Below are 14125 nucleotides of genomic sequence, written 5' to 3' on the forward strand. Positions count from 1 at the left end.
TGTGAGGGAAAATAATAAGTTGAGTTTTTGCAGCATTTGGAGTAATTTTCCATTCTTTCAAATAAGAATTAAAAATATCCAAGCTTTTTTGTAATCTTCTTGTGATGACACGAAGGCGGAGATGCTTGTATCATCAGCAAAAAGTGATTTCTGACATCCTGGGGGCAAATCAAGCAAGTCAGAAGTAAAAATATTGTATAAAATTGGACCCAAAATGCTTCCTTGAGGGACGCCAGCACGCACAGGTAGTTGATCAGATTTGCTATTCTGATAACATACCTGCAGAGTACGATAATTTTGAATAATTTTCTCGATATAAATCGGAAGCCCTCAGATTTGTTGCTACGAATTAAATTTGAAACTCTCAACAACTGATTAGTAGTTGAATGCCCAAGGCGAAATCCAAAAACAGCTCCAAGGGAGCGGCCGTGGCTGACTGGTTACGGCGTTCGCTTTGTAAGCGAATGGTTCTGGGTTCGATTCCCATCTGCTCCCAACGAGAAAGTTAAAAACACATAAATTTGAAATGATGAATACGAACAAAAATTAAAGTCGCTCGAGGCGGGGTTCGATCCTCCGTCCTTTGGATTGGTAAGCAAAAATGCTAACCACTAGGCCATGACGACTTGGTGAGCGTGGACTGGAATTAGGACTACTGTTACAGATAGCGAGTTGTGGCGCTATAACCACGGCAAATAGTGTCCAGGGCATTCGTGGAAATACAATGTCCCATCCCAGAGGGTCCCGGAGTACCAAACCTTCTTAGCATGGTGCTCCCAACGAATACAACCAAATCTCGGAGCGTATGGTGGTGTGTCCCCACGCTTCTTCCTCCCCTGTCGATTCAGAATTGTGTTGTTGTTCGAACACTCAGTGCTCAAACTCAACCCAATTACGAGTCATCTCTGCGATACGGCTTTACGCAGTAGGCCTGGCCGGTTTAACGCTTGTGATGTTTCAATGCATTCTAATGCAATGGCGCACTACAAATGTTAATAAATGACAAGAAGAGTGCTAGGCGTCATCTAACCTAAGGCACTCTCCAGGATCCCTTCGAAAGATTGGCTGCGCTAGGGTCTGATTAGATTAGATTAGATTTCTCCCCATTAGTTAATAGAATATTATCACCATATTTTAAAGAAGGGATTGTTTTTTGAGGTTTCTTAAGAACCTTTGAAAGTTTCCAAAAAGGTTTGGAATAAGGTTTAATTTGTTCGACATCTCTTGCGAACTTTTCATATCGCAGAAGAGTGAATCTGTGGTCAATAACCTTTTGCAAATCTTTTTGAATTCGCTTCAGTGCAGGATCACGAGAACGTTGATACTGTCTTCGGCGAACATTTTTCAGACGAATCAGAAGCTGAAGATCGTCATCAATAATGGGAGAATCAAATTTGACTTGGACTTTAGGGATAGCAATATTCCTAGCATCCAAAATTACCTACTTTTACTGCTCGTACAACCTCCGGGTCATGAGCTGTCTCCAGATGCGCTGCCACTGGACTCGGTCCTGGGCTGCTACTCTCCAATTCCGCTGCGGAACTCCCACACTTTCCAGATCTTCCTCCACTTGGTTCAACCACCGTGCACGTTGCGCCCCCCCTCCGCCGCGTTCCAGCCGGCTCCGAATTAAACACCAACTTCACCGGATTGATAGTCTGGTTCGGTTGGCGCGCATCCAGCGCGTCCGGCATTCTTGCGACGTGTCCGGCCCACCGGATTCGGCCAGCCTTGGCGACCTTCCGAATACTTGGCTTGCCGTAGAGTTGCGCCAGCTCGTGGTTCATCCTTCTCCTCCATACAGTGTTCTCACGCACGCCGCCAAAGATCGTCCTAAGCACTCGTCGCTCGAAAACTTCAAGAGCTTGCCTCACGAGCCTCTCGTGCCCGTAGAGGACGACGGGTCTTATCAGCGTTTCGTACATGGTACACTTTGTACGCCGGGAAAGGTGACCAGACCGTAAGGTCTTGTGGAGTCCGTAGTAGGCACGACTACCGGTGATGATGCGCCTCCGAATTTCTCTGCTGCAGTTGTTGTCCGACGTAACCAACGATCCGAGGTACACAAACTCCTCCACAACCTCGAACTCGTCGCCGTCGATCGTCACGCTCGGTCCTATGCGAGTCCTAAGGAACTCGGTTCCTCCTGCCAGCAGATACTTCGTCTTCAAATCCAAAATTGCATAAGTTAAAGATTCCAAGGCTGAATCAATATCAGCTTTGGTTTCTAAAACAAAATCATGATTTAAATTATTCTCAATATGATGCTGATACCTGTCCCAATTAGCTTTGTGGTAATTAAACACAGAACTATTGGGTCTGGTAACTGCTTCATGAGAAAGTGAAAAAGTTACTGGAAGGTGATCAGGATCAAAATCAGCATGAGTCACTAATGGACCACAATACTGACTTTGATTTGTCAAAACCAGATCAATTGTTGATGGATTTCTAACAGAAGAAAAGCAAGTTGGCCCATTCGGGTATAAAACCGAATAAAGACCAGAAGTGCAATCTCTGAATAGAATTTTACCATTGGAATTTACTTTTGAATTATTCCAAGATTGGTGTTTGGCATTAAAATCACCGATGATCAAAAATCGAGATCTATGCCGAGTAAGTTTATTCAAATCCTCTTTGAAATAATTTTTATTTTCCCCAGTGCATTGGAATGGCAAATATCCAGCTGCAATCATAATTTTCCCAAAAGAAGTTTCAAGTTCAATGCCCAAACTTTCAATAACTTTCAACTTAAAGTCACGTAACGTGCTATAAGTCATACTACGGTGGATAACTATTGCAACTCCACCGCCATTTCGATTCATTCTGTTATTGGTTATAACTTTATAATCTGGATCACTTTTCAAATAAGTGCCAGTTTTTTTAAATGTTTCGGTTATAACAGCAACATGCACGTTATGAACTCGTAAAAAGTTGAAAAATTCATTTTCTTTCGCTTTTAAAGAGCGAGCATTAAAATTCATAATATTGATGGAATTACTTAGATCCATGATTAAACTTCAGGGTAAGAACAACATCATTCGCAAATTTTAATCCAATCTGGATAGCTTCCATCATGGATGTAGCATTACTCATTGTTTGAATCAAACCAAACAGTGAGTTTTGCAAAAAAGTAATTTTTTCAAACGTAACATCGCCGAGATCAGAAGATCCCAAAGCGTTGCCAGCAGAAACATTTTCAAATGAAATTTGAGGTAGGTAGCTGCCCAATTTCAGGAAGATTGGTAGAGGATTTAAAATTCGTGGATGAACCCGAACCCGAAACGACGTTGGCATAAGAAATACCATTGCTGTTACCTAACTTTTCCACGGTAGGGGTATTTCTAGCATTGTTCGAGTGAGACAGCACGAACGTTTGATTTAAAGATGCAGGTACAACCTGACTTTGAGAAAATTTCGGTTTGGATTTCGGCTGATGCTTAGCACGAGAATCCAAAACCTTTTTTCTGATGGGGCAATCCCAGAAATTTGATTTGTGATTTCCACCACAATTTGCACATTTAAATTGGGTGACTTCTTTCACCGGACAATTGTCCTTGTCGTGAGAAGAATCCCCGCAAACCATGCATTTTGGAACCATAGCGCAATTCTCAGATACAGATTCTGGCCATTACCGCCATGTTTCTTAAAATGCTCCCACTTTACCCGTACATGGAACAAAAACTGAACTTTGTCCGAAAGTTTCAAATTGTTGATTTCATTTCTGTTGAAATGAATCAGATAAAATTGTGAAGTCAAACCAAAGCGAGAAATATTCCCGTTTGATTTTTTCTTCATTGGTATTACTTGGGATGGGGCAAAGCCAAGCAACACCTTAAGTTCGTTTTTGATCTCATCCAGCGGCCGTGGCTGACTGGTTACAGTGTTCGCTTTCTAAGCGAATGGTTCTGGGTTCGATTCCCATCTGCTCCCAACGAGGAAGTATAGGAAATATTAATCTTGAAACTCTGAACATGAACGAAAAATCAAAGTCGCCTGAGTCGGGGTTCGATCCCTCGCCCTTTGGATTGGTAAGCAAAAATGCTAACCACTACGCCATCACGACTTGGTGAGCGATGACTGGAATTAGGAATATTCTTACTATCAAACTATATACGCGCTGGGTCCTTGTCCATTTGACAAGGGTTCGGAAGTTCTAAATAACGTTTGAACCCGATTGGTGCAAACGTTCTTCAGGGCGGGGCTTGTCGATAATGCTGAAGTACCTCGCGCTCGGCTAGCCAGCGTAGAAATGGGTCTCCGAAGCTCGGCAGAGCTAACACCTTCCAAATGCCTATGCGAGTTATTTGCATGTATAGAATGTAGATCTAAAAAAATACATGGAAACAACTCAATTTGTAAGAAGTGGCCGCGTGGTCCCGTTTGGTAGGTTGCACACACACACACACACACACACACACACACACACACACACACACACACACACACACACACACACACACACACACACACACACACACACACACACACACACACACACACACACACACACACCTTTGTTTTGACGCATTTTGCAAGCAAAGTTCTCTTAACCTTCGGAAAGTCGCGTGTTTTCGCCTTTCTCACAAGTGCCCTTACAAACTGTGTACAAAGTACACGTACGCGACCTCCGGTGGGTTAAAAAGATGGCTTCGTTTGTAAAATACAACAAAATTTCAGGTTAGTCTTAAAAAGACTGTTAAGAGTTTGGGAAAATAACTCAGGTAGCCTTTAAAAAGACTGTGAATTTTTTTTTAAATTAACTCTGAGCTTAGGTAGTTAAAAATACCGCAGCTCTAGTGTCCGTTCACCTCGAAGGTTCGCAAGACACTGAAAGATGACATCTGTGTAGATGCGTTTCCCCCGCTAAGGTAAGACGAACAAAGTACAGATAAATGTGGGCCGGCTTTTCACGAAGGTTTTTGTAAAGTAATCACTTTACTGTTGGACCGATGACGGTCCGATGTTGGACGGAATTTTCGATTTTTGTAGTACCGGTGCTGGAATTGAAGAGTTATGTACGACTAATACTTTTCTCGAGAGTTGTTGTTTAACAACACGATTAACGTTGTTGAGATTTGATCATGGGTTATTTAAATGCATAATGTTTGGACTGCTTCTAGTGAGAGGCCCGGATTGGTTCGGGCTAGTTTTGCGGTTATAATTGGTTAATAATTGAGAGGCTGTATAAAAGTTTTCAACGGTTTTGTATGCGATTTTAAGGTTTCCTTGTTTTATCGTTCAGCAGAAAAATATGAACGATCTGTTTGCCGACCATTGAGCTGGAAGACTCGTATTAAACTTGCCTGGACATTATCTCGTTGAACCTTGAAAACAACAATGTCGTTGTTTTTGTGCTTGAGTGCTTGAGTCTGCGAGGATAGAGCGTGATTTTTGAAGTTTTGAGCTTGAATCCTCTGTGAGGGTAGAACGTGATTGCGGAAGTTTTGAGCGTGAGTCCCTGTGAGAGCGTTGGAGTTTTTGAGCTTGAGTCCCCTGTGAGGGTAAAGCGTGATTGTTGGAGTTTTTAGCTTGAGTCCCCTGTGAGGGTAGAGAGTGATGTTGGAGTGTTTGAGCGTGAGTTCCCTGAGAGGGTAGAGCGTTGTTTCCTGGAGTTTTTGAGCTTGAGTCCCCTGAGAGGTTAGAGCGTGATTGCTGGAGTTTTGAGCTTGAGTCTCCAATGAGGGTAGAGCGTGATTGTTGGAGTTTTTGAGCTTGAATTACTCCAAATGCTGAATAGCGAAAGCTACAATATTTCATGAATAAATGAAAGTTGCTATTGTGTGTGTGTGTGTGTGTGTGTGTCCAATCCAATACCCGCTAACCGGTAGCGATATTATGGGAAAGCTTAATTTATATCAGCTTTGTATATGCCGAATGCTGATACAACATATCTCAGTCCCGGGTATTAGGTGGTGATAGCCCTCGCGCTGCTTCCAACGACCCGTTTCAGAATGACAGAGCTCCTTGCGGTCCAATTCCGAGGTCGCTGGGCATTGTTCGGCCCCGCCTAAACATAGAAGCAAGCATCTGAAGGAAACTCGATCTATATTTAGACTTCCAATCCCCTCAGGCAAATCAGGGATCAGCGCGTATTTAATATGAGAAGATAGCATGTTTCAACACTACGGATCAATTCACTACTAGAGTGTAAACCATCTGATGGCCGACTGCCTAGCGTCCCAGACCACCAATCCAAAGGTGTGAGTTCGAATCCCACCTGATTCTTTTTCAATTTTGTTCATATTCAAAGTTCAAATTCCTGAGTTCAAATTTCAAATGTACCGACCGGGATTTGGTCCCTGAACCTTCTGCTTGTGAGGCAGAAGCCGTAACCATTAAGCCACGAAGCCGGTTACCTTCATGAATAAATGAAAGTTGCTAGTATTTAAAATTGAGGTGAAAAGTAATCGATTGTGATTGGACACTCAATAATATTTTAACTGAATGAATGTACATGGAAGAGAAAAACTGAATAAATATAAATTAAAAAAAATAAAAAAAATCACAATCGATTACTTTTCACCTCAATTTTAAATACTAGCAACTTTCATTTATTCATGAAATATTGTAGCTTTCGCTATTCAGTGATTTCAAATGTAGGAGGTCCTACATGTACAAAAGGGAAAAGGGATACCTTAAAACTAACTTATAAACTATATAAAGAGCGGATCAATGCAGCTGAAGACTGCAATGATTTTTGTCGAAATGCATCAATTATCTTATTGGACATAACATCCAAAGTGTCAACTTCGGCTAATTGATGAAGTTCACTGGTGCTGAACCAGGAGGAAGTTTCAGAATCATTTTCAGAATTTTGTTCTGAATCCTCTGAAGTTTTTTCTTCCTGGTTAGGCAACAGCTTGTCCAGATCGGCACAGCATAAAGCATGTCAGGTCTGAAAATTTGTTTATAAATTAACAGTTTATTCTTGAGACAAAGTCTAGAATTCCTGTTTATAAGTGGATAAAAACATTTAATATATTTGTTACATTTAACCTGGATACTTTCAATGTGATCCTGTAAGTAAGATTTTTGTCAAAAGCAAGTCCAAGATATTTCACTTGATCCTCCCACTTTAAATTCACCTCATTCTTCTTTATAATGTGATGACTTTTTGGTTTAAGTAAATCAGCCCTTGGTTTGTGAGGGAAAATAATAAGTTGAGTTTTTGCAGCATTTGGAGTAATTTTCCATTCTTTCAAATAAGAATTAAAAATATCCAAGCTTTTTTGTAATCTTCTTGTGATGACACGAAGGCTTCTACCTTTGGCGGAGATGCTTGTATCATCAGCAAAAAGTGATTTCTGACATCCTGGGGGCAAATCAGGCAAGTCAGAAGTAAAAATATTGTATAAAATTGGACCCAAAATGCTTCCTTGAGGGACGCCGGCACGTACAGGTAGTTGATCAGATTTGCTATTCTGATAACATACCTGCAGAGTACGATCCGTCAAATAATTTTGAATAATTTTCACGATATAAATCGGAAGCCCTCAGATTTGTTGCTACGAATTAAATTTGAAACTCTCAACAACTGATGAGTAGTTGAATGCCCAAGGCGAAATCCAAAAACAGCTCATCAGCGAAAATTGAATTTTCATTAATGTGCGTCATCATTCTATTAAGAATTATTCTTTCGAATAATTTACTAATAGATGAAAGCAAACTAATGGGCCGATAGCTTGAGGCTTCAGCAGGATTCTTATCCGGTTTCAAAATCGGAACTACTTTAGCATTTTTCCAACTACTGGGAAAATATGCCAAATCAAAACATTTGTTGCAAATTTTGACCAAGCTACTTGAAGTTGCTTCAGGTAATTTTTTAATTAAAATGTAAAAAATGCCATCCTCACCAGGGTCTTTCATATTTTAAAATTTTTTGATAATAGATTTTATTTCATTCAGATCCGTATTAAAAACTTCATGTGATGAAAATTCTTGTTCAACAATATTCTGAAATTCTATTGAAATTTGATCTTCAATAGGACTCAAAACATTTAAGTTGAAATTATGAGCACTCTCAAACTGCTGAGCAAGTTTTTGAGCTTTCTCCCCATTAGTTAATAGAATATTATCACCATCTTTTAAAGAAGGGATTGGTTTTGAGGTTTCTTAAGAACCTTTGAAAGTTTCCAAAAGGTTTGGAATAAGGTTTAATTTGTTCGACATCTCTTGCGAACTTTTCATTTCACAGAAGAGTGAATCTGTGGTCAATAACCTTTTGCAAATCTTTTTGAATTCGCTTCAGTGCAGGATCACGAGAACGTTGATACTGTCTTCGGCGAACATTATCCAGACGAATCAGAAGCTGAAGATCGTCATCAATAATGGGAGAATCAAATTTGACTTGGACTTCAGGAATAGCAATATTCCTAGCATCCAAAATTGCATTAGTTAAAGATTCCAAGGCTGAATCAATATCAGCTTTGGTTTCTAAAATAAAATCATGATTTAAATTATTCTCAATATGATGCTGATACCTGTCCCAATTAGCTTTGTGGTAATTAAACACAGAACTATTGGGTCTGGTAACTGCTTCATGAGAAAGTGAAAAAGTTACTGGAAGGTGATCAGAATCAAAATCAGCATGAGTCACTGAAGGACCACAATACTGACTTTGATTTGTCAAAACCAGATCAATTGTTGATGGATTTCTAACAGAAGAAAAGCAAGTTGGCCCATTCGGGTATAAAACCGAATAAAGACCAGAAGTGCAATCTCTGAATAGAATTTTACCATTGGAATTTACTTTTGAATTATTCCAAGATTGGTGTTTGGCATTAAAATCACCGATGATCAAAAATCGAGATCTATGCCGAGTAAGTTTATTCAAATCCCCTTTGAAATATTTTTTTTTTTCCCGGTGCATTGGAATGGCAAATATGCAGCTGCAATCATAATTTTCCCAAAAGAAGTTTCAAGTTCAATGCCCAAACTTTCAATAACTTTCAACTTAAAGTCACGTAACGTGCTATAAGTCATTCTAGTTTGACAGCTTGCTCAGAGCAGACGTGTGTCTTTTGAGCGCGTTTTTGACGGTGTTTTTTTTAACTTTCGCCGACGGCCATGGCGGCGGCCGCGACGGCGGAGAGTGAGTGGACGGAGCATAGAACCGAGGATGGAAGGCCGTTCTACTGGAACGCGGCCATGAAGAAAAGTGTGTGGGAGAAACCGGACGGGTTCCAACCCAAAACGCAGGCGGCGACGGGCATGGAGGTGGAAAACTCCGAAGGAGGAGGAGAGGACGGGGGCGAATTTCGTCCCGTGATCAAGGTTCGGCGCAGGAAGGCTAACGAGGAGATCAACGTCGGCGATGGCCAGGAAGTGGAGAAACTGCTCAGCAACAACAAGTTCAGCCCGCTAGCGGAGAAGAGCAACAACAACAACAATGCGAACCCAGCAGCAGAAAAAACCACCCCCGTGGTTCCAGCACCCGGCAATTCGGCCGGGGAGAAGAAGCAGCCGCCGCTGGTGGTGAAAGAAATGAGCTTCACCCGCCTTGCGAAGGGATGTCGACATGTGATGTCGAGCCGGAACACAAACTGACGCGGTACGGCACCAAAATTACGTGCTTCTCGAGCGATGACTTCGACACGGTGCAAGCCCACCTGAAGAAGAACAAGGTGCAGTTCTACACGCACGGAAAGCGCAGTGCGAGACCGCACCGGGTAGTAATGCGAGGTCTCCCGAACGCGGAACCAGATTACATCAAGGAGCTGCTCAAGACGGAACATCAGCTGGACGTCTTGGCAGTACACGCCATCAGGCGGAAGCAGCAGCTTCCCGCCATCGATGAGACGCCTTTCATCGTGCTCTTCCCCAAGGGGCACACCAGTTTGAAGGAGTTGAGTAGCAAGGTAAAGAAAGTGGGACCAGTCGTCGTCCGGTGGGTGGCCTACCGGAACAAAGAACCGCACGTGACCCAGTGCAAGAACTGCTTGCAGTTCGGTCACGGAACCAGTAACTGCCATCTCAAGCCAGGTGCAGCAGCTGTGGGGTGCCCACAGCACGGAAAAGTGCAAAGCAGAAGAAACGCAAGCCAAGAAGTGTGTCAACTGCTCTGGATCCCACGAGGGTCTGGACCGCAGCTGTCCCAAACGTGCGCAGTTCATCCAGTCGAGGCAGCAGGCGTCTAAGCCGAAGCCGCCAGCATGGAAGAAGGAGAAACAGACTCCGGCAGGAGCCGCGTTAACCGCGGCGGATTTTCCTCCGCTACCTGGAGCGGTGCCGTCCGTCGGGACGGAAGAAAAACATCCTCGTCCCGCAGGAAGAAGTCGAGAAGATACTGGCGCCGGCGCCGGTGCAACCCCGAAGGAGCAACAAGGCGAACGGAAGCTGTACAGCGAGTCTGAGCTGTGGGCCATTTACCGAGAATACCGAGTACGCTTAAGGCAGTGCAAGACACCCGAGGAACAGATCGATGTGATCGCACACTTGTTGACGCATGGCGCGGGAAAATGATCATCTACTACAGTTACGTTTTTTTCTCTTTTATTATTTTTGTACCATTGACCCTCGGTCCTAACCTGGTCGTAGCACCTAAAAGGACCTAATAAAAATAAGTTATGAAAAAAAAAAAACGTGCTATAAGTCATACTACGGTGGATAACTATTGCAACTCCACCGCCATTTCGATTCATTCTGTTATTGGTTATAACTTTATAATCTGGATTACTTTTCAAATAAGTGCCAGTTTTTTTAAATGTTTCGGTTATAACAGCAACATGCACGTTATGAACTCGTAAAAAGTTGAAAAATTCATTTTCTTAAAATTCATAATATTGATGGAATTACTTAGATCCATGATTAAACTTCAGGGTAAGAACAACATCATTCGCAAATTTTAATCCAATCTGGATAGCTTCCATCATGGATGTAGCATTACTCATTGTTTGAATCAAACCAAACAGTGAGTTTTGCAAAAAGTAATTTTTCAAACGTAACATCGCCGAGATCAGAAGATCCCAAAGCGTTGCCAGCAGAAACATTTTCAAATGAAATTTGAGGTAGGTACCTGCCCAATTTCAGGAAGATTGGTAGAGGATTTAAAATTCGTGGATGAACCCGAACCCGAAACGACGTTGGCATAAGAAATACCATTGCTGTTACCTAACTTTTCCACGGTAGGGGTATTTCTAGCATTGTTCGAGTGAGACAGCACGAACGTTTGATTTAAAGATGCAGGTACAACCTGACTTTGAGAAAATTTCGGTTTGGATTTCGGCTGATGCTTAGCACGAGAATCCAAAACCTTTTTTCTGATGGGGCAATCCCAGAAATTTGATTTGTGATTTCCACCACAATTTGCACATTTAAATTGGGTGACTTCTTTCACGGGACAATTGTCCTTGTCGTGAGAAGAATCCCCGCAAACCATGCATTTTGGAACCATGGCGCAATGATCATTACCGTGACCGAATGCCTGGCAACGCCGGCACTGGGTCAGATTCTGGCCATTACCGCCATGTTTCTTAAAATGCTCCCACTTTACCCGTACATGGAACAAAAACTGAACTTTGTCCAAAAGTTTCAAATTGTTGATTTCAAATGAATCAGATAAAATTGTGAAGTCAAACCAAAGCGATAAATATTCCCGTTTGATTTTTTCTTCATTGGTATTACTTGGGATGAGCTAAGCCAAGCAACACCTTAAGTTCGTTTTTGATCTCATCCACCGACAAGTCGTTGGAGAGACCTTTCAGGACCGCCTTGAATGGACGAGCATTCTTGGTCTCATACGTGTAGAAATTGTGTTTGTGGTTTTTCAAATAACCAACACAAGTTTGGTGATCTTCGCAATTCGCAATTTTCAGTGTAAGAACGGGCCTTGACCGATCTTATGCACCAGGTTCCCGACGAACACGCACTGCCCTTACACCTACATCTCACCCTTGCTCTGGGGGACAAGGACACTCTGGGGTAGAGCGTGATTATTAAAACTTTGAGCTTGAGTCCTCTGTGAGGGTAGAGCGTGATTGCGGGAGTTTTGAGCTTGAGTCCCCTGTGAGGGTAGAGCGTGATTGTTGGAGTTTTTCAGCTTGAGTCCTCTGTGAGGGTAGAGCGTGATTGCTGGAGTTTTTGAGCTTGAGTTCCCTGAGAGGGTAGAGCGTTGTTTCCTGGAGTTTTTGAGCTTGAGTCCCCTGTGAGGGTAGAGCGTGATTGAATTTTTAGAGCTCATGATTGGATTTCCGGGAAGATTTAGTAAAAGATAAATGATATCGATTTATTAAAGTTGGTAAAAGAATTTTCACATTTTCGATTGTTGGAAAAGTATGTAATTTTTAACGAAGTTTCAATCCTTTGAAGTGATGATTTAAGAATCGATAGGCTTATAACCTACACGGCTTAAATTTGAGCTCATGTTTGGATTTTAAAAGATAAATTTTATCGCTTGTTGGAGAAGATGCGAATAGAATTTTCAGATTTTAAATATTGTTAAAGTTATGGTTTAAGAATCGATGCTCATAATCTACACGACCTTATTTAGAGCTTATTTTTGTGTCCGAAATATTCAAATTCATGGAAAATCGGGCGAAAGTCACGACAATGATTGGAATTCGTATATTGGTATATTATCGATTGTTGAACAAGCTGAATAATGATTTAACAGACGATAGGCTTGTAACCTACACGGCTAAAATTTGAGTTCATAATTGGATTCAGGGAAGATATATTAATAGATAAATATTATCGATTGATGGAAAAGTTTCGAAAGAATTTTTTCAGATATCTTTGAGAAATGATTTATAAATAGACAGTTTTAAATTCGTGCTCATAATTGGAATTCAGGGAAGATTTAATAAGAGCTAAAATTTATCGATTTTTGGGAAGTTGGAAAGTTGATTTCAAATTTTCAATATTGTTTAAGTGATGGTTTAAGAATTGATAAGCATCACTTGCAAAACTTAAATTTAAGCTTATGATTGGATTCATGGAAAATGAAGAAAAGATGAATATAAGTGATTGTTGAACAAGCTGGTAAAGGAATTGTTTAGATTCTCAATATTTTTGAAGTGATGATTTAAGAAACGATAGGCTTGTAACCTACACGACTTGAATTAGAGCTCCTAATAGAATTTCTGGGAAGATTGTAGGGTATATTTCCAGGTATATTATTCAATCAATTAATTACACGATAGCTTTCCAAGTTGTCGTTTTTATTTCTTTAATTGCAGGTAACCACGTTGACGTTGGGGTTCTGGCTGATATGTGTCACGATCAAGGATACCGGAGAAGCATCTCCTGAAGCCGAATTCTGAGATGAGCTGAGTTTACCGCATAAAAAGATCACCAAGCTGATGTTAATCTGAATATATGCTTGAATTTTTAGAGTACACTGAGCAAAACTTACACAGCTCAACGAAGTGTTCTACACATGATCTGGCCCTGCTGTACAGAGCACTCAAATATCAATCGCAAAACACTTGAAATTTCGGTGATTGGTCATGAAATAATGTCAATAGCCAAACACTCGAATTTTAAATGGTGTTGAAAAATAAAAGTACGTACAAGCGATATACAGGTTCTCGCTTGCTAGTCGTGCACGCTACCACTGCGCCGGCCGGCCAGTTGAAGACGGGAGAGTTTTTTGTGCTATTCGTTCTAGCCTCGCTTCTAGCCTTCGATGAAAGTCGCGCTAAAATCAATCAGTGAAACCGGGGGGATGGCAACCCTATTCCTACCAAAGCAAGCAAACTGACAACAGTCGACATTAGCACGGTTGTCAAATGAGAGCCCACAACAAAAGCACTAGCTGTCAAATGGTAGCCCATAACAAATCATTGTTTGGGAAACACATTAAATTCATATGGATAATCACGTTGACTTTGAATAGTGCCTGTTTTGGGTAGATCTTAAGATGAATTTCAAGTGTTTTGCTCATCATTTTGAATAGTTCAAAACGGTGGGACAAATTCATGAGCAAAATACTTGAAAAGCTTGCGCCACCCGAATGAAAATAACGTGTTAAAAAATACCAAAAAGTCAATCGCCCTAACACTTGCATTTGATAGTGGTTTGGATTGATGTTGAAACACAAACTAATTAGATCTACGATGTGACTTTATTCAATCATTCAAGTGTTTGGGCACTTGAATAAAAAGTGTGGCATATTTTCAGTGTAGGA

At 41.3% G+C, this 14125-nt stretch overlaps 1 protein-coding gene across 3 annotated transcripts in view; it reads right to left on the reverse strand.

Moving 5' to 3' along the window:
• Positions 1–14125, reverse strand: part of LOC6051147 (homeobox protein unc-4) — a 364275-nt gene that overhangs the window by 285727 nt on the left and 64423 nt on the right. The window lies entirely within an intron of this gene.

Source organism: Culex quinquefasciatus, chromosome 3, assembly GCF_015732765.1.
Source record: "Culex quinquefasciatus strain JHB chromosome 3, VPISU_Cqui_1.0_pri_paternal, whole genome shotgun sequence".
Taxonomy (NCBI): domain Eukaryota; kingdom Metazoa; phylum Arthropoda; class Insecta; order Diptera; family Culicidae; genus Culex; species Culex quinquefasciatus.